The 27,843-nt window shown below is 39.6% G+C and overlaps 1 protein-coding gene across 1 annotated transcript in view; it reads left to right on the top strand.

Annotated features, from left to right (window-relative positions):
- The first annotated feature begins 356 nt into the window (after positions 1 to 356).
- Positions 357 to 27,843, top strand: part of LOC113149836 (kelch-like protein 29) — a 184,796-nt gene continuing 157,309 nt past the window's right edge. Inside the window, exons 1-2 of the mRNA XM_026342174.1 lie at positions 357 to 614; positions 11,149 to 11,217. The gene's annotated coding sequence lies outside the window, so the exon portion shown is untranslated. The remainder of the gene's footprint in view (positions 615 to 11,148; positions 11,218 to 27,843) is intronic.

Here is a 27,843-nt window from a genome sequence, read left to right as displayed (position 1 = left end):
TTCTCTGCAGCCAATTAGTTTACTGTAAACTGATATTGTATAATTATAAAGATCGATGCGTTCACTCTTCATCTGGAGAATGGGATTTTTAAAACACACAGTCACCAGATATGGATCTGCATGCACCTCTCTGGGACTCCTTCAGTGGCCCCTGGAGATGTCAAGACACTCCAGTGAGCACGACTGGGCTCTCCGTGCTGTGCGAGTAGCACTCAGCAGGTCGGTGCAGTTGCACATAGTGGCTGGTGGGAGGCGCTGTGGGGCTGATGTGAGCGGCGCAACGTGAAAGGGGAGGAGCAGCGTTGGGAGTAAAGTGGCCACACGGTGTGCCAGTCCGTCCAAAGCCGGGGCTTGCATCTCTCCGCCGCCGCGCAGCGAGCGCAGAAAGACGCGTTCGCCAAGTCCCCGTCCGCACCACTTGGTGACGTGCACCGCGGAGCACGGACGAGCCCCTCGCCGACCAGCACGCAGCCGCTGCCGGCGCACACTGTTGTTCCCTGACTGTAAAATGCAACAGCAGTGTTTACGGGATAAAGACTGCATTCATACATAAGCGGCGTCGTAGCGAAACAAGGACAAACGCCGGGGGACAGGAGCAGCGAGCGGCCGCGGAGGTAAGCGCTCGTCCAGCGTAGGTGGAAAACAGTCGGCACGCCGACTGCGCGTCCGCTTAATTTGGCCGTGCTTTGTGTCGGCTCGGAGTTTTTAGACGGCACACGGGCACTTGTCCTATCATGAATGGATGTAAGGAGGATCATTAGTTTCACTGCCACCCCTAAGCCGAGGACCATAGCCTACCCAAATGGTGTGTGCGGCGCTCGCGTTGTGCGCAAGCGCTCCTGCAAAAAGGGACAAACTTGAGCTTGAAAGAGGCTGAAGGGGTTAGAGAAATAACAAAGTAGTGGCTGATCTGAACAGTTTGGGACAAACTGCTGGTGCACGACTTGCATTTTCGTTTTAAAACCTCTATAGTTCTGACCCAGGTCTCTTTTTTAATAAAGGACAGAATACATTTGAGATTTGGTTGGAAAACTATTGAGCAAATTGGTAAAGTTATACTTACTAATGGTCCGTTGCTTTACCATGCACTACATCATTGAATGTGTGCTTGTGTAGGCTCTGTATCATGAAAAAACACTACCATAAATATCATAATTGCTCACATTGTGTGCTGTGAATGTATTTCTAAAACCCTGTAATGTTCCACAGATGTATTCACTTTGTAGTCCACACTATCCAAGACCCGTCCTCTACATTACAGAGCACTGCTCATCACAAGTCCAGTGTGTCCTTACAGTGAAGTGCTGTACCCTTGGCTGTGGAGTAGCGCACGGTTTTTGAGGGACACTGTCTTTTCCTGGCAGAAAGTTTATGATGAATACTAATGCCGTTTGTGTAGAAATGCTGCCACTCCTCCATGATAATCAGTGCCTTTATTTCCCCAGCGTTTGAAGAGGTTTCAGCGAGAGAATGTCGTTGGTACACGACATAACCTTATCACATTTACCCTCTGGTTCACATGTGGGATGACTTATCAGCCCTTGTACTCACACTGGTCACTGGTCTGTCTGTTTGACAGCCCCGAAGTGACCATGTGTAACTTTATATAAATATACAGCCATCCCACTCTTCATGTATGAATTCCTAAGTGGATGCACCGCAGTGTTGTTATTTGACTAATGGGGTGGGCATCTGGGGCAGGAACAGGACACACTTCCCCACTGATGACATTTGAAAACCTAGCAGGCTATTGTGAATCAAGGCAGGGATTAAGGGCTTTAGCCGTAGTCCTCCCTGAACAGGCGGGGAGCTCTGCACTCTGCGTTTGCCTCAGAGCTGGGGCCCTTTAGCGGGGGTCTCCTTGCCTCATCTGCTGTGTATGACGGAGAATTGTCTCTGCATATTTAGAACCGCCAGTCACCGTAGGTGGATGATTGTGCAGCAGCGTCGGCAGCAATAAACAGGAGCGTGTCATTTGTTTGTGTTAAGCCACAGAGTCTCATAGTCAGACAAGCCTTACCTATGTGGAAGTATTGTGGTTTCTCCAGTTTGTCACAAGCTTCATTGCCGTAAACTCAATCAGGGATAATCCTTCTATATCAAACGTGATTTAGGTTGGCCAGGGGAACCGATTTAGCCTGAGGAATTCATTTAGAAATTACCCTGAGGCATTGATCCTATTAGTAAAGGCAGAGCGAAAAATGACTCTTGTTATGGTCAGCAAATTACAATAATGTACCTCAAGGCCATTTATTTCTTTTCCCTCAAGAAGGAGAGGTCTTTTGCAGGGTAAGGTGTGAATAATTTGACTGGTGTGCATATTGAGCAGTAAATAGAGCCCCAAAAAGTTAGGACAGATGAAATGCTACACACTGTATTCTTGTACAAGTGTTGCCTCTGGTGATGGACTGTAGTCTAGGGGAGTCTAAAGAACAGAAGCTGTGCCTGGCTCACCAGCAAACATGACCACAGAAAGCCAGACTCTTAGTGTTTTTCATGTAAGTACAGTCACAAAAACATAATGGTGCCTCAGCTGCTGTAAGGCAGCAGCTTGAACGAGATGGAGGCATTTCCACCGTCTCCTTTTTTTAAGAATGTACACATAATGCTTCTGTGTATCTGGACCCACTCAACAAAGCAAAATATTAATGTGTGAGTGTAGCCAGCAATTACACTGATTCTGCTGGAGCGGAGGGTATTAGAAGACCAATCTGGACCAACCCCTAATCTTTATGAAAACGAAGAGCAATTGTGCATGTTTTAATGTTTCAGTTGTTTTCCCTTGACAATGAAATCAATTTTACAAGGTTAAAATTTGTGTTTTTTCTTTGTCACCACATTTCAAAGACATCCAAGCACATTTGTATATAATTTTCACTAATAAAGTTTCTTTCATGGGCTCTTTCCAGTCTTACCTCCATATTTTATCTGTGTTGGTTTTGGTTGTTTATTTTTTTTTTTCTGTTCATCACTCACCTGGCAAAACGACTGACCACACCTACTGAAGATACAATAAACACCTGTTTTCACACAGTTTTCCTGTATTTATGCTTCTCATGGAGGAATAGCTTAAAACGGCAATAGAATTGCCACAGATGCAGCTATTCGTGTCTGTTTTGACGTGTGTGTGTGTGTGTGTGTGTGTGTGTGTGTGTGTGTGTTCATTTGTGGATTCATTTGCACCTCCGTTACTCCATCTACGTTCCTGCTGCATCTTGTCCTCTCATTCTTCTGTCTCCTCACCCCTTATCCCTTTAGTCACTCTGAGAATTTATAAAAATCAGTTTTATCCTGTTATTATACAGTGTATCAAGCAGGTCTCAAACAAAATGTAATGTTAATTACAGTAGTTGTGGTTTAACAAGATAATGTGTGACAGGTTGTGAGCTGTGGAGTCACTGCCACTTCCTCCTCCATGGGCATGCAGTATTAGGGAGTATTAGGAGCTGGATATTGCACTCACTGACTTCTACAAACTACTCACTTTGTACGTGATGCATGAGTCTTTTTTATCTTTGTGTGGCTAACGACACACGGCCTATTACTGTCTCTCCCTCTGGCCGTGCTTTACATTGGGATGATATCATGCAAATAAAGCACTTTTATAGGCTCTGAGAAAGTTTTATATATATGAAAGCTCTATGTATTTTGGATGCAAAGCGGATATTTATTCTAATTATGTAAAATAGATTTGGACAACCATAAGTGCTGCATTCATTAATTTATTGGCCGGACATGTTTTTATTTAAACATTTAGGGAAATATGTTTATTGATTTTCTTTCTGAGAAGAAGTAAAAGTAGCAGTAAAGATAAATTGATCCTGGTACAAAAACCCCTGTAACCCACAACATATTCCAACGAGATGTACAGAAACTATGTTAAAATACTGAACTTTACAAGGGTTTTGTTGTTCTGTTTCACCGTGTTCAGTCTTTCAAATATACAGATTTAACCAGCTGCTGGCACTAGTTCATATTTACTCTATTTGAAAACAGTATCACTAGTCTGATTTACACTCGACAGGCAAGCAAAAAAGTGTATATGCAAGAAATATTGAAACGGTTGTGTAAATGTGAATGGTTGCTGATGCTTCTGCTGCTGTTAAAACCAACATTTTGAATTTCATTAAAACCCAGTTTTTTGACGACGCCCACACAGGAATCTTGTGTCCACAATTCCTCTTTAGTCTATTTGCAACATATACTTGTTATTCTTTACTCGTCCTTGTTTTTGTTCCACTTAAAGCTGTCATCTACATCCCCCCAGTAAGCATTGAAAATACTGCCTATCATAGCTAAATTGCTACAGCCACATAAGTGGTGCACACAGCTGAATGCAGCATGCTTATCAAGCCTGTAGTCAAAGTGGTCGTGCTAAAGCGTGGAGGACAGCAGTACCAGACTTTCTTTACCTGTCGGAGACAGGTTCAGATAGGATAGGTTTATCTTCAGCCCCAGCCAACAGTTGGTAGGATGAATAGACTGTTTAACCCAGTCATTTAAAGATCCAGTCTCTCATTATCGTGGTGGGTTTCTGGGTGTCCCAGCCACGCTCATCAGCGTATCAAAGGTAACAAGCTTACCAGCAAAAGAGCTATTTGTCTTTCAGTTTGTTGGCTGTGTGCAGCTTTGATATTAAGATGATGGAGTTCTCATCTCATAAACGGGGCAGATTAAGGCCATCCTTTGAAAGTCTTTCCTGTAAGTCACCTATAAGTACTTACTTCAAATTTGAATCTGTCGTTTAATTTGTTGATGTGGAGCTGTTGAAAAAGGTCGCTACTGTAGAAAAACAGATGTATGTTCTTACTCTCTTTAGTACCAATGAGGAAAAGGTAGTTATCTATTTCATATTAACAGGTGTGTCACCCCTTTTCTAAGGATAAATATGGTTAAACAATGTAAGGAGGATTTTTGCATCTTTGACCAACAGCAGCGAATCGGTCTTCTGTTATTCCCACTGCAGCCTTTATGATGTTCTTTTTGGGACTCAAGTGGAAGTGATATCTATACTTGAATATGCTGCTGGATATTTAGCATCAGAGGGTATTACAAAGCATAATATACTTGCTAATGTACACAGGGCAAAAGGCCATGAGCAAACACTGTGCCTCCCGAGCTCTTTAGAGATCAGTGAACTATGAAAGGCTTCTCTTCACTTGCCCTCTCGAACACAGCCGCTGAAGGGCTTGTGCTGCTGGTATCATATTTCTAAAAAGCCCACAGTTTCCCTGTTCAGAGAACCAAATGGTCTCAAAATGCACTAAGATGTCAACCTCCTACATCTGTGGAAATTTGAGTCGATAACTCTGTCAATTTTTTTTTTTGAAATTCTGAAACTGAAAATTTCAATAACTTGCTATTTGACTTTTTATTTTTTATTTTTTTTGAATATAGTGAAAAATAATGCCTGAAACTTTCTAAGATATTTATTGAATTCCTATATAAATCACTATATATTTTCGAGTGTCTTGTACACAGACATTAGTTTTCATGTATATTAATATACTGTAGCATAGATAAACACATTTTATGTTTAAATGCATACTAACAATAGTTCTAGCAGATTTGTCCTCGGTTATCTTTTATTTTCCATTTACGTAAAAAGCGCTATTCCTAAAAATAATATTGCCCACTGTTAACAGAGTTGGTGAAGTGCCTGCTCTTGTCTCTGGCTCCATCCATGTTGTCCACCACTATACTATTCACATACATGCCATATTTGTTGAGAGCAGTGCATTAGCCCATGTCCCAGTGTTATTGTAGCCTTAGTATTTTCTGTGCAGTCCATCAGCTATGCTTTCAGGAAACGGAGCCAAGTTACGCAGTCCAACAAATTGCTGAGACTCATAAGGCCCTGGGCAAGCAAGCTGACACCAAGAGCCAGGTCCAAGGGCCGTATTTACCAGATAAGGACCCAATTCCAGATGTACCCATAGCTTAAGAAAAACCCACTTTGACTACATAGCCTATTTGAGAATAAGTCATTACCATAATTCTAATACTCAAAGAAATGCTTAAATTCAGTTGACATTTTTGGGCACAGGGTTGAAGATTTGGTTTTCGTCTCGGGGTCTATGCAGTAGGTAAAGCAGCCGTGTGTCTGAGTGGCAAGTTATATATAATGACATATAATGACACCACAGGTTTGTTCCATGGATGGGGAAGAGATGGACACGGAAAATGTTTTCTGTCCATCACCATTGCTACAGCCACTGCCGTTTTTGTTCTTTATGCAGGCTCCCGTTCAGCTTATGTTAGTGCTTCTGCTTTGTGGCTATGAGACAGCCCCACCTCCCGCCATATCTCTTTTATGAATCTTTGTAATTTTCATGATACATATTTTACGATGTGATCTCTATTTTGGGATAAACATTTATAATGATGTAAAATCTGCTCTGGTTATGTCTGGACTGTTTAAAAATGCAAAATATAGCAGACCTTATTTGAGAGTGAACTGGCCCTTAGAAGGACATGGAGGCATTATGTAATAATTTATTTGAAATTGAATAATTGAATCTACCTTGAGGAGAAAAGGGAGCTTGCTGGAACAGGGTTTGAGGTGGAATGTCAGACCCAAAACCAGGTCTGTCCACTTGAGGCAAACCAGACTTCAGATTACCTCAAGAGGAAAACAAATTAAACTGGTCACTATAGTCACTTGAACTAATTTCCCCTGCCTTTCTTCTTCGGAACCATGGGAAATTACAATACAACTAATGTCAGCTCAGTGGTGTTAGTACAGTGTATGGTTTATTCCTCTAATTGCACTGTGGAGATTTTTTTCCATCATGATTTGTCTTGATATTCAAAAGGAGCAAAGCATATTAAATGTTTTAAAAATATTACATATCAAGAAGGCTTTTACCAATAATCTCTTGAAATCATTATTCGGCCATTAAACATTATGAAGAATAAGCAGAACTGACGGGCTTTTGTTTGCCTGAATCTTATGATGTCACCGTTTCTTAATTCTCTACCATGTATTTTATTTTGAGGAACCCACACATTCTGCAACTGTGAAACTCTAAATCATTTATCTTCAGAGAGGAATGAATATGTAAATAGTTCGCTTAATGCAAGTATACATAACAGCAACTTACAACCATGTCTCATTTGCATATTCCGACAGTGCAAGTTGAAAGGTGGCTTTTGAGTTAAGAGGATACATAAATCATGTGTTTTGTAAGAGATGTGATGTGCATCTGTAATAATTCTGTTTACAACCTGTTTGCTTTAGACTGGATGTATTCATCCAAGGACTAGAACAGCTTATAAAATATTGGCCTCATCCCAACCACCTAATGCTGTGATGCATGTGCTCCAGGGTTGATTAATTCATGTTGGCAGTAGATTTTCCCTGCATAAATACCTGCAGCACAATGACCAGGGTCATTAATTGTATTTAGTAATTACTGCATGACATCTGGCAACAAATAATAATGAAACGGGCTGTTTTTATTTGGAGGCTCTTTACTAAAATTTCCTCTTGCTATCTGTCAGGGGGGTTCTAGCTGTTGTCATTCATAATAGTGGAAAAATTGCATGTTACCGCCACATTAGCTGGGTGTCAGTGGTTCTTGTAAATATCAAAACTTTATGTTGGTATATAGAGTTAAAAAGACTCAATTAGCAATCAAGGGGACGTTGCGAGTTTAAGTGGATTCCTACTCACTTAACCTCCCTTTACATCTTTACAGTTCACTGGAGTCGAGTGGTCACTGCTCATATCGGCAGCCAAGGAAATGAACAGTGACAATTGGAAGTAAACTCGTGCTTGGACAGGCATCAAGGGCAATCTTTCTGCTTGGTTTATGAGTTGCAGTTTGCCTGTTTTTTGTATTCAGAGACACAGACATTTGGCTGTGATAAAACTGACCATAATGTTAATAAGACGGTGGCTGAAGGTGGCATTGTAAAGATATCTTTTGTCATTGCTCTGTGCCTGTGGGCCTCAGTGGAATTTCATAGCTTTGCCGAAAAGACATTTCTCTTTCTCAGCATTCGCAAGATATTGCCCCTCTCTGGATATGAATTTAATGTTACTCGGAAAAGAAGCCTTTTTGATTTTACGAGAGAAATCTTTAAACTGTAGTTATACCAGTCTGTGGTCACTTTACAGTTCGGCTGACAGTTTTAGAAGCAACTCCTGGCCTTGTTTTTCGGATCATCTTGCAAATACCCTTTACCTTGAAATGAGTAGTTCTGCTGAAAAGTGCTCCACTAGCCTTTTGAGAGCTGAGCCAATGTAATGGCAGCCAAGTTTGATTATTAATGGCGGGTCTCTATCTCTCAGGCCCTAATTGGTCTCTGCTGATTGCTGAGCATTCTGATTAAGAAATACCATTAAATTTGATGTATCATACTTCCAAGTGTTTTTCACAGTTAGCCAGCAGATTGAATCAATTGATAATTACATAAATGATTTATTGCTGGGGGTCACTTTGACAAGTTTGCAATAATTGGCACTGTAGGACCCTTACAGACTGTCTCGTGAATAAGAAAGCAGCTTCTTTGTGTGAATAAATTGAACTGATTTCATGGACAGTGTGTTAATACTGTTGTAAATGTTTCACATTATTTTGAATCCGTAAAGAAGATGTAATACTAATAATTTTTAGCATGATCTATGATGAGGTATTTATTTAGTTACTGTTTTCGATTCAGTAGTGACTTTTTGGACACAAACTGCTTGTTTTTCATATGGATATTCAAGTAGTTAATTAGAGAAAGAGGAGACAAAATATAAATCTATAGGGAGAAGTCAATGAGGTAGTTAATGGCCTTGCTTTGTGTGGAGTTAATGAAAAACATCTCTAATTTCATGCCAAAGTAAACATTTTTCCTACAGGGTTTTAACTCATTTTCTCATTAAAAAGGGAAAAAAGCAGAAGAGACGTTTCAGGTTTAGTTCACACTACAAGGCTTGTGTCTTGTTGTTGAGGGGAGATGGTCATAAAGTTGTCGCATGTGTAATCTATGTTGTTGGACGTTCTTGTGTTAGTGTTTTTGTAGTTCTAATTGCAATTAGAATACAAGAAATTGAAAAACTGTGAGCTAGCAGCGGGATATAATGCATTCAAGTATAATCATTTCAACTTATGTTAAATATTTCTAATGTATGCACAGTTAGACTCACTCTAACTTTTAATGAGATATCACTTAGGATCATTTTGACACGGTTACATAAACAACCATATGTTAGAACTTTTTTTTTAGAATCACTCTGTGTTCAGCAGCAGCAGATCCTTTTTAGCTCCATAAACGGATGGTGGAAAGAATTGGTTTTATACCACTGAGCTTCTGTCTTTTATCATCCTCTCGAGGAAGATTTGGCAAGGTAGCGCTTTTCATTCTTGCCCAATCATCACAATGGAAATTTAAAAAATAAAATAAAGCAACGTGTCTTCACCTACCATTTCTCATCTTAAAAGGAAAAATACAGTCAAAATCATGTTCTACAGACTATTAAGTCTGATGTGATGTATGTGACTAGGAAGTGGAGTCAGCAAAACATGATGAATGAGTATTATGAAATGTTTTTCCTGTCTGCTTTGTCTCAGACATATGGTTTTTCTCTTCAGCCTCATTTTAAGAACCTTTTGAAGAAGAGCAACTACCTCCACCTTTTCAGACATTTACAAAAACTAATTTCTGGTAGCATATCTCAACGAGAGACGGTGTGAGAGAAAAAGAGAAATGTACCTGCGTAAATGCAGATGGTGTGATTACCAACTTGCCTGCACAATCGGAGCCTGTCAGTGGCTTCCTGAAAGACAGGGAGTCTGAAAGGAGAGGAAAAATGCCTCTCTTGGATTCTTCTTCTGCTGAATTTAATCAAATTATAACAACTGATGCGATCAGATTTACCTTTTTGTTCTCCCTCAAGCTGCCTCATCTACCTCGGGAAGAGATTGCCTACATTTCCCAGAATGTCTGAGAAGCCCCAGAGAACATGCATGAAGTTGCCTGAGAATTTCACTTGTGTTTTTTTTTTTTTTTTTTTTTTTTTTTGGTATGTGTGGGTAGAGAGGAGAGAAAAAAATAGAAAAGAAATCCTCTTAAAAGCAGAGTGAGACAGGATTCACAGCCTTTAAAGTTCACCACAGCTACATTGCATTCTGGTCTATAGAGGCTTCTCTGGGGGCTTGAGTTGTATCTCTACCTCATCTATGATGGAGCTGTCTCTCTGTATGGTTAAGTTTAGACAGAAAGCCTTGCTGTGTTTGATTGTGAAGGAATTCCACCCAAACCTGATTCTGACACTGATTTTATATGATTAGCTCCAGTTAAAATGTCATCTTGATTTTGGCCATGTTACACGTGTAATAAGGAAAAAAATCACATCATAAAAACCTCAGAATAATTCATACTGTTCAGACTGAAGATTCTCTCCTTTGTTTTCTACATTGATCTTTATTTCTTTCATTTTCTGTGATTAAGTTATAATTCAAAGCGACGTCTACCGTCGTGTCTCGTTGTTCAATGAAAATGCCCTTGTGCAGTGATTCCAGCAGAATCACACACTCTCAAGTATAAACTGACACAAAGAGCAAGACGCGGTGACGTCCAGAGGCTGCCGCAGTGAAGGCGTCAGATGATCGCTGTATTTATGAATACCAGAGCTGTTGTTAGGTTTGACAATGAAGGCCTTTGAAGTGTCATCTCCCATGTGAACCCTCCCCTTTGTCATCATCTTAAAAGGAGCAGAGCCTTCAGGTTTGCAAGTAATTGTAGTAATTTTTTATTTGCTACTATTTTTCTTTGGAGCTTTTCCAATGCAAACCACATGCCTTCAGCTTGACCTTTTTCCACTGCTGAATTATCTGACGTTGACCTCCAACGTTCTCTCAGGACAGTTCCAGAGTTATTGATGGGTTTTTCTCAGTAGCGTTTGTCTCAGTGGAGTCGTTTATCTGTTCTCCAATCCAAGCACTACACTAATAAATCTCTTGATGCTGGTTATTCCACCCTTTCTAAATTCATATTTTTGATTGAAGGGATGCCTGATTTATTTATTATTTTTGTCATTAACAGATGGCGAGCATGAACATAGTAGGGCCAGAATTATAGATGTTTTCACTTTGTGTGTGTTTGTATGTATTTGTGTTTGAAGGATTCACAATATTCACCACTATGTTTCTGCAGGTGTCGACGGCAATACTCAAAAGATCTAATTTGCCTGTGATGAGCATCCCCATCCACCAGAGACCAAAGGTACGGTAGGATATGAAAAGCTCATTATCTTATGTCCCAATAAACATTTTATTATGCCTCTGACAAGCCACACAGCATGACACAAAGGGCAATAAAATATGAGCCAGTCATATTCTGCCTCATCATTTTATTGTACCTTATGTGTTTAAACTATTTAGGACAATTGTCATTTTGGTAATTAATGAACATTCTTATTATAGTTAACAATAATTTGTTTATGAAAGAAATAAGAAATTGTGGTCCGATAGAACCTGACATTCCAATTCTGCAGGCTTAATGTGCAGTACTTGATCTTTTGATACAGCTTACTGTGTGTGAGTGTACATGTTCTGTGGTGTTGGCCTGGTTTAGTGGGGGGTTGATCGTCTGGCATTATTTGATATATGGCATCATTAATTCTGCTTGACTTCCCTGCCGTGTCCAGAGAATGAGCTATGTATGTCTTTGTTTCTCCTCCCGCAAAGTTCTTGCAGTTTTGTCAGTAAGCAAATCCAAGCCGATCGCTGAGCAGTTATGGGGTTAGAGTCTGATATGGGGTCATTAATAGATAGGATTACTCCTGGACCACAGGACCCTAGCGATGTACAGACCCCTCTGGTGGTCTGCTCATTGCTGATGAAATAGAATTGAATTAATGGGGTTGCCCACTGCGAGGACTGATTAGAACAACATACTGCCTTTGATCCCCGGGTGAGGTGACCGGGCGCGGGCGCCACAGGCACATGGGGGGTTGGGCTTTGTGTCAGTGTGTATTAGTGTGTATCTGTGTGCATATGTGTCCGTCCTGGGTCAGTGCATCACTGATGAACAGGACTCATTATGTGCACTCTTTGCTTGGCTCCAATCCTCACTGGGGGGGCTTCAGGTGTAAAATCGTTCTGTGTTTTTAGTTTGTGGAAGTCTGCTCATACTGTGGCCTGTGTCATCCAAAGCTGTGGTGGTCCATGCTGTGTTCAGCTTTCACAGTTTGGCAAATTAACCCCACTGCTGCATACAGTACTTTTTAAAATGCAATGCAAAAAGCAATTACACATTTAACTGTACACACCTGAGCAACAGGTCAGGTGTGTAGAGGTTAGAAATCCCATATATCTAACATACGCAGTTATTGGGTGTTACTTTAAATCACAACTGGCTTTTCACCTGAAATTTTGGATGTGGTTGTTTCACATGGTCACATTGAATGACATTTCATACAAACTAGCAGCTGGATGGTTTAGTGGTAAGATCTTTGCTCTCCTCGTCGGAGACCAGGGTTCGAATTCCAGTTGTGGCCTACCTCCTGTAGCGGTACTTAGACAAGACCTCCTTACGCTTACCCTGCCTACCCCTTGTCTCCCTTGTAAGTCTCTTTGGATAAAAGCTTCTGCCAAATGACTAAATCTAAATGTAAACTGGATGTATTTGAGCATTTTTCTGCCTGCAGCCTACACTCAGTATCCAACTGTTAATCCTGCCCCAAGTAAAATGCACCAACCAAGCCCACAAACTCAGATGTATTGTGGCATGAAATTACATAAATTACATTCTAATCAGTAAATCTTTGGTTAGTGTTTTTGCCAATGAAATGTGATCTGTGTCATAATGATTCCATTTAGGAGAGTTTGAGCTGATTGTAACAAATTGAGCACATCATGTACTTTCTCAGTATTTATTTGAACCTTTAGTGAATATAAATTTTTTTTTTTTTACACCTTTAAGGTCCACCATAGCGTACATTAAATCAATTTACCTACTAATTAAAAACATCAATGGGAATCTTATAATCTATCTTCTATATCCTATCAACTTATAGTCAGTGGTTACCTGCTGACCGTAAGGTGTCTCAATTCTTAAAGCTCGGAGTGGTTTTGTTTTTTGACTGTTCTTATTCCAAACAAACTGCAGCACATTTAGCTTGGAGTAGCACACAGACTTGAATTTTCACAGCCCTGGTGTGGCTATTTGTTGCAGAGCCAAGTTTCAGTGCTCTTGTTCTCATTCTCATAAAACGAGTGAGTTCTCCACAGTTTGTTTAAACCATACAGACATTCGTGGTGTGAATTTACTCCATAGCATCACAGCCGAGAATAAGAACAAAGAATTTATTTTTTTATTTACTTTTGTTGGCAGAAAAATTCGAAAGTCCAAATGATCAAAAATATACCACTGCCTGCAAAGCCTGCCTCTCAAACTTAAGCTGGAACACAAGCAGTACATTTTAGTTTTTATCCACATACCTTGGGGAGTAATGGTCATCATCACCCTCGTTTGCCCAGCAGTGTGCTGTTTACATTGGGCCCCCAGACGGTAAGCTGGAGATGTCTGCCGGAATCATTCTCAAGGCCACCTCAAGTAATGATAGATGACAAGCTTCTGCGAAGAGGAAAACAAGTCTGCTGGTTGCACGCAGAGCCGCTCAGACAAAGGTGCCATCAGCTGGCATCCTATCTGATGCACTATTTGTGTGGTGAATAAAAGACTGTAGGGGGCTCTGTAACAGCTACTAAGAGAAAGCTAAATCTCTCCTGTTAAAGGGGGTTATAAATTACGACTCCTCCCTGTAAGTGAATCCTGATAAAACGTTATGGTCACGTTGTTTCAACAAGATCTTCACATTTGTGATACAGAGCTACCTGCTTGTGCTGAGCGTTAATGTTTAATTGCATAGTTATTTGTATTACATTATTATTATTAATTGCATACATAGTATGATTGAAAATGGAACTTTTCTATCAGCTTAAATGTTTCTGTGTGTGCATTTGAGTTAAATGTGACTGACAGAGATGTATTTGGTTTTCCTTAATGACGTTTATAGTCATTCTCAATGACTCTAATTGATGTTGATGTAAAAATTTTAGAGAGAAGAGGACACATGCTGTCCTTTAATAATGGGTAAAATTATGATGCAGTATTGAAATTACATAATTATTTGGCATGATAGTGGTATTAGAGATACTGCTGGGAGATCAACCAGTGTGGGAACCATCAATATCTACAGCAATTTCTTGTAATCGATTCAGTGGCTTTATTAAAAGAAAAGAAATTAAGCAGACCCTGGCTTTAGATTATCTGGAAGTTGAGTCATGGCAACTGGACTTCGTGTTCTCTGTCCTTTTTTGAATGAAGCTAAACAGCTGAAGGTCCCATAGTGTTCTCCTCCTGTGCTGGGCCATCCTCTTGTGTAGCAGCTGTGTAGTTTCTCCAATGTACAGCTCTGAGCACTCTCCATCTCGACTTTCTTCATCCTTCTTGGCTTCTGTGGAGGTGTGGATGTTTTCTGTTCAAACCGGAGCCTCATCCTAGTTTACTTACTTTAGATTATTTTGGATCAGATAACTGTACCTAAGTTCATACTTTCATTCTCAAGTCTGTGTATTCATTTTCAGTGCTTTCCATTAGAGCTGCGCTCTCACTTTCTTATCAGCTGATCAATTGATTGATGAATCACCGTAGGTCTGCACTCAGTGAGATGTTGTGAGCAAGATCCAGTTTTGAAGCAATCTGGGGGAAATAGCTCAGCGTCAGTAAAATCATTCGAAGATGTTTTGTGTGTTTTAAGGACAAACTACTAATTACTTTATAATGATGGTTTTTACCTATGTCACCTGCATAAATAAATATAAATGGATTATTCAGTGACATTCATATTGACAGACTGAAGAGTGAATCCAAACACTGAAATTAACTCATGCTACTGAAAATAAAATTACTCTTACCCACACACACTGAGCACACAGTAAAGAAGCCACAGCCATGGAAGACAACATTCACTGACAAATTTGAACAAATTATCTCAAGTAAATTCTATTTAATTTTATTTTTATAGTCCCAAATCACAACAGCAGTCATCTAAACTTTACAGTGTAATGTTTAAAACCTTACAGAAAGTAGTTAATGTCTGACTAAAAACTTTTTGCTTCTTAAACAAAGGCCTTTGTCCTGCACATGTGCTCCTGTAAAAAGCAGATTAGGAACTAAGTTATGTGTATAAATTGCAGAAAAATAAAAATTTTTAGTTCTTGAGGAAAATTCTACTTAATACTACTTATATCCTCTACCCCCAGTTACTTAAGTGCATGTAAATGCAGTCACTGGCTGGGAATCAATTTATTAGGGGTGTAGATGACACGACTGCACACAAAAGGTCAAATATAAGAGTACACACGTACATATTTATTTAATAAGGCCAGGCTGACTTCGAGCACTAGCTTCTACCTCATGTAATCTTAAACACAGTTAAAATTGTGCTTCTGAGTCAGCTTATAGATGAGCCTCCACCTACCACCATTATTCAGACAAAGAGTCCTCACCTGCTGACAAAGGGGAAAAAGCCTTGAGACGGGCATTTATCTGGACGCAGTGCAGTGAAGTATTTAGCTGTAGAGGCAGAAAATGATGGGGGTAGTCCTTGGTAAAGGTATTTTCTAAGCAGAAACATAATGACACTAATGACATGACCTCTGACTTCGCCACTTGTCTTTTCTATTGAAAGTAATCAGGTGTGCAGGAAGGAGGCAGAGAGAAGTGTGGGGCAAGGTCAGGTTTTTTCAGGCTATTAATGAAACAGTGCACAGCCATGCCTTAATGATAAGAATGGCTTCTTCCTTTTTTGTGGGGCCACATGGGGATCCCATTCACACGCTGTGTTACTAGACCATAACAGAGGCGGAACATAAACACACATACATAAACACCCACTGCACATTGTGCTGTCACACGTAGCCAGTTATATTCTTGTCACAAATAGTGAGGCATTGTCTCCCACATGCCCCTGGAGTGATTTAGACCTAAGGCACCACAGGGGGTTGGCCCATGGTTAAAGGAGCATGGAATCCTAAGAGGCTGACATACACAAACACACACGCATACACACAGCAGGGATTTAGCATGGCATCTTATCCAGGCCATTGAGGCTAATATCTGTGAATGGGGCATGCTGGCACTTTCTGCATTGCTATCAGTGTTTTCTTTTTTCCTTAAAGTGCCCTCGGGCACTGCACAGCATAAACACATCATCAGGGAGAGGAAGCGTTGTAGCCCCTTTCTCTGCAGTGTCCTCACCCAGGAGTAGAGAAGTAGAATAAGGACAGTACTCCCAAATTTAAAGTCATTAATATTTTACTGTCAGATGATGTTTTGCTCAGAAGATAAAACCCCTCTAATTTTCACTAAAAGTACTACATTACTTGCTTTGGCTCCATGATGTCAGCATCATATTCTCATTGTGATGTTTAAATAACTTGTTTTATAAGCTCTTCTGTGCTATTTCAAATGGCACATTGTAAGTAGGCCACAAAAAGCCCATTGATTTTTTTTTTTTATTACAGCTTCATTAAAAGCTTTCCAGCATGAAAAGCAAAATGTCACCTGGCCATCCACTAAAAAACACCTGGAAGGAAAAACATTTTATTAAGACTTCTGTTTAATCAGAAAACCTCAAGGAAAGTAAAAACTTCTCAGTAGTGTTAGTTCAAGATGGGTCACAGTGACATGGCGCTAAAGACAACAACAACATATGACAAATCCAGCTACAATAAAAAAACAGCAGGCTTCTGTTTTTTTTTTCGTTTTTTTTTAACACATTCAGGTGCAATTTAATGATAGAAACATGAGCTACAGAAATACTGGACTTTATAAAAGCATTAAGAAATAATTAGATTAAACTGTCAAACATTTTCAAATCTGCTTTACTGGCTTCTATTCATTTATTGAAGGGCTTTTTTTTTTTTAAGTATCTCTTTTTGTTCAGGTGTTAAATTGACAATTCAGACAAGGATAATGAGTTGAGCTCGGTTATATATAAGAGAAAACTGCAAAACACCAACTGTCTGTTCATCCGTCTCTGCAGCCACAAAATCTTGTCTGCCATGGTTTGCCTGAGCTCTTTATTGGTAGACCTTTATCTCCTCTTTGGTGAAGATGTCCTGCAGCCCAATGTTTTCAGCAGCAGACCTTACCATTTACCAAGACATACATTGTGCCTGTCATGTCAGCTGTCTTATTTAAGAATATCTACACCTGAACATCCCCGCCATGCATGGGGAGAGATTATGGTATAACCTATAGACAAAGTCTTAGAATGTGTCATTAGCTGCCATGCTTTTGTAAGATAGTTACCATGGCAGATAAAGTATATTGTTTCACTTAATGTCTTGAGCAGCACTCAACTTGAGCTTGGATATAAAACAGTGTATGCTTCAGGAACAGCGTTATAGGTAGTTTCATCTTTGCAGAACAATATATTGCATTACATTACATTGCTCTTTCTGATTCTGCAGAACCTACTGAGCTAGTAAGCTTTTGTTCTTTGGCTCTTTCTTTTTTTTTTTTTTTTTTTTACAGCTGACCAATAACAGTAACAGTATTGTTCTATTTTACTGCAAACTCCACAATGGCCCAATGATGCACTTTTAAAATACAGCCCGCCCGCTGTACTATGCAATATCTGAGATGGAGATAAAAACCCAAACATATTGCTGTTCCTCCTTATTTTTTTGCTCACTGAACTTGACTGTGTATTTAAATTTTTCAGCTGACTCAAGCTGTTTGGAGAGTCAGAAATATGATTTGCTCTCTGTTTGCCTTCTGGGTCGAACTGTTGCAGAATGTAGCAGCTCGCCTCAGAATCGCACTGATATTGTAAATAGTCACGGTCCACCTGCTCTAACCCTGTCAGATTTACAAAGATACATTTGAAAGGAAGCAATTTCCATGCCTGGTAAGAAAACTCCTTTTTAACCTTAATTACATTGCAGCTCTGTAAGAACCAAATGTTCTCTGCTGAAATTAATTTCCCAACAGGGACTCTTATCAAAGAATTCAGATGTACCTTCTTATCATCTGTGGTCAATGGGCTTGTGTGAAAATTTACTCTGAATTAATTGCGAGTATCATCTGCCAAATTTTTATTTGGATATCTCCCTAATGTTGACATAAGCTTTAATGGCCATCTGCAGAGTGCAACTCATTATGGCACATGTCTTTATCCCTACATATGTAGGGGGCGTCTCAGATGTTTTACTGTGTTTTCCACTGCTGTTCACAAGCGTGACTAAGGTGCCAAGGTTGGTATGCACACGGGTTCTGCTCGAGGCAGAAAAAAAAAAAATAGTGCATTTTCCACTTAAACAGGGACATGAAAGGCTGCAGTCATTTGTCTCGGTGGTTGTTGCTGAATTCTTTCAGCAGAGATGAGAAAGCTAATTCAGCCATCACTGGTATGCGACAGGTCATTTGCAGTTATGTATTTAGCTGAGCTTTTGAAAATCAAGATTTGCCCTTGAGCTTGTCCCTGTCTTTAATGTTATTGTCAAGAATGTATCAGTAAGCACCTCTTGATCCACAGCTTGTGCATTTGGCACATTGTAAGACTTAAAAAGGTCACTGTGTAGTTTTATGGGTGAGGCACATGTGTAGGGCAGATGTCAAGGAGATCCTATAGGGGCTCAGACAGGTTACCCCTCACTTAACATGCATTCCTGCACCATATGTGTTGCTCTATTCTTCTTCTTTTCTTCCTCGTCTTTGCATATTACTCAGGCAAAACAAATCAGCTTTTACTTTCAACCCCGACTGCTTACTAAATTAATCACCATTCAACCTAACCGCTCACACAAATCAACAGTTCTTCCCTCCAAATTGTGAGCTGTAGAAATTTGTCTTGATTAAAAACAAAAAAAAATCTCACACTATAGCATAGAGAATCCAAGCTGGAAAACAGTGCAGTGTGCAGTGAGGACCTTGCTAGGCTTGTTTCCTGAAGTGTACTTCAGGTTTCAGATGAGCAGGTGTTCTTAGCGTTGAGGAATATTTGAAAAAAACAAGCCCTCTTCTAAACATACTGACCTTCTGTTGCTTGATGAGCTGATGATATGTCAGGAAACAGTCTATCAAAAATCTGTGCCTTTCGGTGCAGTCATCTCGCATGTGTTACTTCAGAGATGCCACCTACAGATTTCATTTAATATATTGATTTGAGAGAGTTGACAACACACTGTGGAATTTAAAAGCATCCCGTATGCTTTCACTTGAGTCTGTCACAAACCTTTTTCTCATTTTATCTGATCATGTTGCTTATGTACCACTCAGCTGTTTTTGTGTAGAATTTGGTTTTCTGCATGTGTACCTCTTCTGCTTTTGTCAAACTTACAACCCACCCACTGAGATCAGATTAAAGCTGACATGTCAAACACAACAACACTGAGTTGCACGCCTAGAGCAAAGCATGCTGGGATGGAGCGACACATGCAGTATGCTGCTCTCTGACAGCTGAATAGGCCAGTGATTTAAATGGTGCTGTCTCCTGTAATTGCTCTAAATCTGATGTTGGATGTATAGTTCACAGCTTACTCTTAATGTTTTTATGAAACTTTCATTGATCTTGTTTTTTTCTGCAGTTGCTGCTGCACACAATATTGATCTATATTCTATAAATCAGTATTTATATATTCTATATTATACACCTGTGGAAAAAAAAAAAAACCTTGATTTTTTTTTTTTAAGCAGCAGTAGACTGTTTTAAATACTTACTGTTCATCAATCCAGCAGTCTGACATATAAAATATCTAAAGTCACATTCAAAAGACTGTTGAAGCCACTTATGGCATTTCGCTTATGCAGTTTATTTCAATACCAGCTCTAAAGTTTCTTATAAACTGACATTACTCGCTATTTGCGATATTTTAAAAATGTGAAAAAGAGGCTGAATGTCTTCTCTGTTAAGCTTTTGAGTCAAAAGTGACACCCGACGCTTTACGCAGCAGCCATTTGTAAAATTATTGTCAAGTGCCAAAAGCCTAACAACATAATTTCTTTAGATAAACTTGGAGAAGAATATTTTAATCAGTATTCACATATCTGTAGCCCCATTTTTCCCAGTTTAAGTATTTGTAGTGTTTCCTGTGCAGGAAGATGTGCAGTGTATATATTAATTGATACACTCAACCTTGTTCTTTACCTTTTAATTCACTTGTAGATGAATTTCAAATGTCCACCTTCTATCTTCCTCACACCAGAGGAAAAGTTTAGATTACCTTAGTTTACCCCAAATATTAGACTTTTTCATTTGTGTCGCAAAAACATGGAAAAACTTTTTGAGGTAGAAGTTACACTTACACCTATCATCTCTGGGGAATTACGTTTTTGACATGCCTGGAGTGATTTCTGCACATCCAGGCAAAGAGCTGACAGGGGTCACCAACCTGTGAGCTTTGGTCCTTTTACATTACACCAATGCTATCCACACTTTTTAAATTTCTTCTACTCACTCTACCTTTAAGACATTTTTTAGAAATCTTTTTACCAATTCAGCCACTTCTGGACTTGAGAATGCCTTGTTTTGATTCTGAAAAATCAATAGCCATTACAGGAGGGAGAGAAAAGAGAGGGAACATGCTCAAGAGGGAGGGAGACAGACTGCTATCCCTGTCAGTCTGGCCCTGCCTGACGGCTGTCATCTCCCTTAATTGCTTTGCTAATATCATCCCCACTCAGCCTGGATCTAGGTCAGCAAGGCCCCTCTGCTGGAGCTGACTTGAGGCTGTCCTCCTTCATGATCTCTCCCTCTCTCTGCCTTTTCTTTCTTGTTTCCCCTTTAGGCCTTTCTCAATTAGAATAAAAATGTAGAGTAGGAACATAAGAAAGTTGCATTGTTTCTTGTTCTAAAATAACCTGAGTTTGGATTAATCCAATCAGAAATAGTTTTTTTTTCCTGGCAGTAGATAATCATTTATGCACCCTGCTCTATTCTGGGATGGGAAATAGGCTTGCCAGAATTAACCTTTATATTTCCCTCAGGTGATGCAGGATCTGCTTTTTTATTTTTTTTTCTACCATTTTTCTGCTGTTAGCACCTTCAGGTCAGACTACAAAGCCACACAGTAACTGAAAAACTCAACACTGCTAACTTGTAGCAATGGTAAATTTAGCAGTATTTATAGTTTTTATATTAATGTTCTACTCATTAAAATTATAGAATTTATTTATTTACACAAATTTTCATTATGCTTAGTGGTTTTATCAAAACACGGGCAGCACGACAGAATGGAGCATAGATTTAATGTAGTAGACTGGGTTAGATTTCATTATCACTGCTCTGTTATTTAGCAGGGTAAATTGTGTTTGGAAAATGTAAAGCCATGGTCAGTAACTTTTATGCATAACCATTTATTTAGAAGCAGTAAAAATAAATGGCCTGTTTGGTGGCCAAGGATGGGCAGGATGCTAGGTCAGATATGTAGAATCAGCAGTAATCTTATTCCACTGCTGTTCTTCTTTCAGAATATAAAGTATAGAAACCAATTTGGCCAATGAGTGCTCTGAAGCAGCTTTCAATCATTTTTAGTCCTCAGTAGAACCAGAGGGGTTTGTAGTGTTGAATAAAACAAGGTATATCATTTGTTTAGACAGAATTTCCAAAAATCGAGCTTCTTTCTCCTCAACACATATAAAGAAGCTTAGTGAAGTCTGAAAAGCTCACTGCGTCCTAGTTATTGCTGCCAACACACCGTGGTGCTTTGTCTCAAATCAGCCGATACTTCAATTATTTTTACTATCAAGAAGGTTTGCATAGCAAAACATTTTCTGAGATGAAACTTAAGCACTGTGGAGTCTGTGATTCGGGGGTAGAGGGGGAATATAATGTGAGTGTTGGGGCTGAAGCACAGAGGAGCTATTTTCTGCCTTGGGGAAAATGGCAATATTTTCAGTGTGATGTTGTGAGTTCGTTATGGTTCAAGGCGTTGTTCAGATTAGTTCAGGGTAGCTTGTATTTCTGCATTCCTGTTTCAACCTTACAGTTTAAATGGTACTAAACCTTACAGCTTTGTGCACCTTAATATTACAACAGCATTTTGGGGATTTTGAACACAACACCTAGGTAAAGCTACTAAAACCTGCCCAGCCACCTGGAATATAGTCTCCTACCAAAACACTTGAACTCACAAAATTAATAGATTAATAGTTGAGAGAATGGCAGCTGTTTTCCTCATTAGGGTGTTGAAAACTTGGTTCTTTATCTTGTGTTTGCATTCAGAGTCACGCCTAAATCAGCCATTTTAAAAGAGAAGGGACAAGGTACAAGGGGCTGGTAATTGTGTCAGCAGGAGAGCTCTGAGCCAGGAACTGTCAAGACCCTCATACTTTCTCCCACTCCTGGTTTAATGGAGCATGTGAGGGCCTAGGTGTGCAGCCCCAGCCTCGGCTTAGGTTTTGTTCAAATGGCCTCCCATCCTTTTCTGCACACTGGAACAATAAGCCTAAGGTGGAGCAGCTGGAGAAAGCATTAGTGTAAGACCCTTCCTGCAGGTTGTCATTTCAGCCTCACCGCCCTCCATTTGCTTCCACAATAAGACAGTCCTTTTCATGACCTATAATAATAGCAATAACCTCAGTTTGTGCCTGGAGTTGTTTCGTTGCAATTTAGTATAAATGTACAACTGATGCTTATGTGTAGCAGTCATACCTCCAGGTGCAAATGAGCATTTGGAAGCTACAGCTAGCAGTCTGATCTCTCGCAGTGAGACCAGGCAGAGGTTCTTTTACAACATCTCTATCCCCTCGGGGGCTGTAATCTTTTCTCTATTGGCTCACAGTCACAGATTCCAAACACCGTCCAAACGAAGCTTGCCTTCATGGTAAAGAGTGAAAGTCCAGCTGTCGTCCAAACTGTTTGGTTTGGAGGATCCTGGGAGATGAATCGAAGCAGATCCTCTGGGTAGAACGAGGCCTGTTGTTTTGGAATTGCTACTGGTGGGAACAATGCCCAGATTTCACAGATCTGTGGTATCATTGTTCAAACCACATCCAGGCTTGCTACTAATAAGCTTGTGACTTAGACACATTTCTCATTCACATGTTCTCCGCTTGCTCTCTGCGTTCATTTTCATCAAACCAGATTTTTATGAAAGTGCTTTGCCTTTACTGCAGTCACCAAGTTCATGATCGGTTGAAATGTGCTGAACTATCATACCACATTTACTTGTTTGAAATGATCTCAGAGTTCAGCATATTTATATAACTGTTTAAAAGATTTTGAGCTACTTCAGTGCAGAGGCTTTGCTGTCGTTTGCATGCCCTCCTGGCTCAGCTTTCTAAGCAAATGCCAGCTTATGGACTTTTAAAGCATTTTTGTGGTGATAACTAAATATGATGTAGTCGGTCAAGTATTCAACCTAGCTGTTTTTAAATTCGTAGGCAAGAACAAGTCTCAAGTCCTTAAAGGCAGGTTTAAGTCAAGTCAGAGGCGTTCATAAGCAAAATCCAAGGTGAAATGCAAATCTTTCACATCTTTGAATGCTGAGCGTTAAAAAGACACAGCACTTCAACATTGTCCGTCAGATTTTTTTTTTAAAATGGTCCAATACTTTTGCTTATGACCAAAAGCATGTTCTCAATGATCTTTTCTTTAGCACACTAATGAGCTAAACTAACACGATCAGTACTTCTTACATCTGCAAAAAATTAAAACCAATTAAATGATGGAATTTATTAATTTTAGTTTAATATTTTTGGTCAAAACTTGAATGTTTTTGCTTGTAGTCCTAATTATTGTGACTTAAATCTGATTGACTAAGTCTCAAGTCTGCAGGTCTGGAATTAGCAATATGGCCTTTTGCAGGAGAAATGAACAGTAATGAAACTTGTCTTACTGACACTGTATTGCACCCAGAAGACTGTAGAGAACAGAAGTCCAGGAAATTGTGTGGGTGCTTCCAGCCTATTGTTTTATCACTGTCTGCTCTGCGCCCAGCCAACATACAGGCCCGGCTGTGTTCTCATGTTGATTAGCCTGAGCATGTCTGCTTGCAATACTTTTGATACTCATTTTCTCATTGGGGCACCATCTGCAGCTCACTGCATCAGTGTTTGCCCCACACTCCCAGTCCCACTCAGATGTGAATGCCAAAACAATCAGATAGGAGGACATCGACATGAACACTCTTAGGTTGAATTTGTGAGTCAGATTTCCCCCTTTGCTATGTTGCATCCCGGTAAACACGTTTTGAAGATGAGCATGTTGAGTGGTGTTTTCTTTGCTATGCGAGGCCACAGCATCACTGGGGAAAATAAACGGCAGTATCTAGGAGTGAGGATGATGACAAAGCTATATTAGGATGATCTTTTCATTTCTTTTCAAACAGCTTCATTTATTTATTTAGAGCCTGCATTGGCCTGTGGGTAGTCTGTGTGTATACATTTGTATAGCCACACCAACCCACCAGTTATGCCATTCAACATCACCAATTGACTTCCATCAGTCTGTAGATAGGAGTTGCTTCACCAACAAAAATGTGGGAATGAAAAAGACATATTTTCTCACAAAAACCCATCCCAACACTAGCTTTTAAAGATTTTGTGCTTATTCAGGTAATTCTGTGTTCCCTTGTTCACATCAAACTCAGGGTCATGTTGTGCTCCAAAATACTCAGGCTTGAGAGGCAAAATGAAATTGCTTCAATCAATCCTTGATGATTTTTATGTGAGGAGCCGTGCAGAAATAGTAGATGAAAAGAAGTAGTTCACCCGGAATTAGTCTTCGGGATTCCTCCTCCTCATTCCTGAGGATTTATTGTAACAAGAACAAATTTAGAGTTGGCCAGTTGTGTCATGTAAACCCTCTTGAAACCTTTATGCATAATCAACACAGCACAGCCAGAGGTGTGATACTATCTTGTTAATGCCGGATAATGGACTTTTATTCTGAAAGATCTTTAGATATTTGGTCCAGATTAAAATAAAATAAAGTACAAATAAAGTATTGGATTGATTACTGTAAAAATTTACTACAGACAATTGCCGTTTTTCAGACTATTTATCAGGATGACTTTCATGATCCCCTGACTTTTTATCTGTTGCCATGAAACCACACAATTTGGTACACACCTCAGAATACATTTTAACAATTGATATCTAGCATAATTATCAAATCTGAATTGTAATTTTATTCCTTTATGTTATGACCACATTCAAACAAAAAAACTGTACTTTGTGTGAAATGCTAATTAGCAATCCAAGCAGGCTTGAAGGGATATGGTTATGATGAAGGTGCATAGCCTCATGGAGGTGGTGGCATGGCCATAAATTATTATTGACAAATAATGTAGTTCCAGCATGAAATGCAAACTTAAATGTATGTTTCAATGCATGTTTTTTTTTATGTATTTGTGGTTTATTTTTTACTGTATTTACTGAAATATTAAAATCTTCCACTTAAAAACGAATGTTTGCACTGAACACAGTGTTAAGAGAAAACATAGTACCTCAAGCACTAAAAATCTCATACCTCTGCATTTTTGTTTCTCACAGCACAGAAATAAATTGAATTAATAATGTTTGGAATAAATGTTTTAAGTTTCACCTTGCGTCCTTAAGATTAAATGAATGTGTCTGTTAAATATTATAACAAAAGGCAATTCACAGAGTGACCCCTAACTTTCAAATTCCAATGTCACTTGCAATGTGATATTTAATAAATGAACAACAGGACAGTTCTTTTTCCAAAGTGTCCGGGTCATGTTAGATAGACGTGCGTCAAATTATATTTTATGATTGGGCTAATTGAAGTGGCCAGTTTTTTTGTTTTTTTTCTTGTCTGTGGCGGACGGCTTTACTGCCTCCTTTGAGGAGGCAGGGAGAGTGTGACATCATGGAAGGACATGCAGCTTCCTTCATTACTCAAATCCTCTTCATAATCTCATTCTCCACCTATGACCAGTCAGATAACCTCTAGATTCAGTTAAGTTTGAGGTTTCACTGGCAGTTTTCAGTAAGAAAAGGTGGAGAATGAGAATATTACATTTCCTTGTCTGATTAACCTGAAGGTTGAATCATAGGCCATACCATTTATTTGCTGTTTAATGACTCAGCTATATATCATTCATGCATTCTGTATTGATTTGGGAGAAATGTTGCATAAAGCATCATAATGAGTAAAACAGAGAGCCAGGAACTGTCACTGTTTATAATAACTAATTAGTGATTCCAATAAAATGTGTTTGTTTATCATGTAATTAATTACCACCATCACATTATAGCTTGTCTTGACAAGACCAGTCCATAGACCTGCCCATTCCTGCTCTGAGCATCTGTGTTGCTTTAGTTTCCCCATGGTTGTGATTTCATATGAGATTCACTAGACAATTTCCAGTTTATTACTGCTGTGTCCAGGCAGTCCCTGATAAGATTAACCAATGTCTATGAATCATTGCTGGAGAGTATTTGAGGCTCTGGTCAGCAGCGGAATGTGTTTTCCAGGATTGTTCACTAGAGTAGTACAGTACCCTTGTGATATGAGCAACATTTTACAGAAACTGCCCCTGACCACTGGTCCAGGACTGCTGTGATGATGTTGTGTTTCTGTTCTGCTATTGGCTGAGGTTTGGATTGAGCGCGCCGGTGTGATGATCTCTGATCTGTGGAGAAGGCCGTGATGAGCCTGTGGGGAAAACATTCTCCAGCCCCAAACCCAATTTCGACTGAAAGATTGAGGAGACTAACATGCGCCGGGCCAGGCACTGAACTCGTTCTTTTTCGACTTGTCTTTTAATCGCATCAGGCTTTTAATTCTTTCATGAACTAGTCTCAGACCATTTTTAACCTTTCATGAAAAGTGGGGAGATAAGAGAGCTGTGATTGTTGTTTTATCCCCAGAATCTTGGCAACATGTTGCATTTTTAGAGGAGACTTTTGTTTTACCATCACACTTTTGGTAATTGTATGAAGGGAAGTGCATTCTCATCTCACTCACACACCGAGTTGGTGATTTGTATATTGGGCCATCTGAAACAACAAGTCCAGATTTAGTATTGACCAGAAATGTTGTGCACATTTCTAAAAGTGTAGGTAAGTTGTTGCTTTAATCCACTTTCTCTATGGATGGATGGTTGTATATCAGATGTGTGTCCATGTTTACATCACATTGTCTCGGTTACGCCTGGATCTATAGGCTTAGTCATGAAAGTGTTGTTCATGCAGTCTGTGTGAGCCGTTGCCTGTTATACAGATAGTGTCTGAAATCAATAAGTGTCTGCGTCGCTCCTTGCCCATGCACACTTCCCCACCTTTTACCTTCAAAAGGTCAGACACAGCCTAGTCTTTTAACGCCTCATTGTTTATTGTGTGTCATGTCCGGCTCTAATGACCTGCGCCCGGCTGGAAACAATTCACTGCCGCCATCAGCAGCAACAGCAACAGCAGCCCTGCTTCTCCATTTTGATTAGTTGTGAGATTTCTTGGAAGATGAATGGTTCCAACATTGTTGACTGGTTTGGAATATGTGCTGCCATAACCTCCCTGCATGCTGCATATTCAATCCCAGTTCTCTGTCTGATGGCGGACAATTTACTGGAGATCGTTTCTCTTTTGTTGTACATGCCGGTAGTCACACTGCCCCCTTTCTTCTTGCAAAGTGGTGTCTTTTTTTCTATTTGACAGTTGCACAAAGCTTTAAGAAGAGCACAGTTTGACTCAGTAAGCACAAAGATTGACAGGTAGTTTATGAGTAAATACAGTTAAACATGTGAACAATTGTGTAAAATTAGTTGTCTTTGCTGTCTGTAATCTTCAAACGTGAAAGAGTAATTATTGTTTATATTGATGGCTGGGTGTCTTCTGTTAAACATAACTGGCCATCATAGTTTACTCTTT

The sequence above is a fragment of the Anabas testudineus genome, chromosome 24 (assembly GCF_900324465.2).
Source record: "Anabas testudineus chromosome 24, fAnaTes1.2, whole genome shotgun sequence".
In the NCBI taxonomy this organism is placed as follows: Eukaryota; Metazoa; Chordata; class Actinopteri; order Anabantiformes; family Anabantidae; genus Anabas; species Anabas testudineus.
This window is presented reverse-complemented; position numbering and strand designations above follow the sequence as displayed.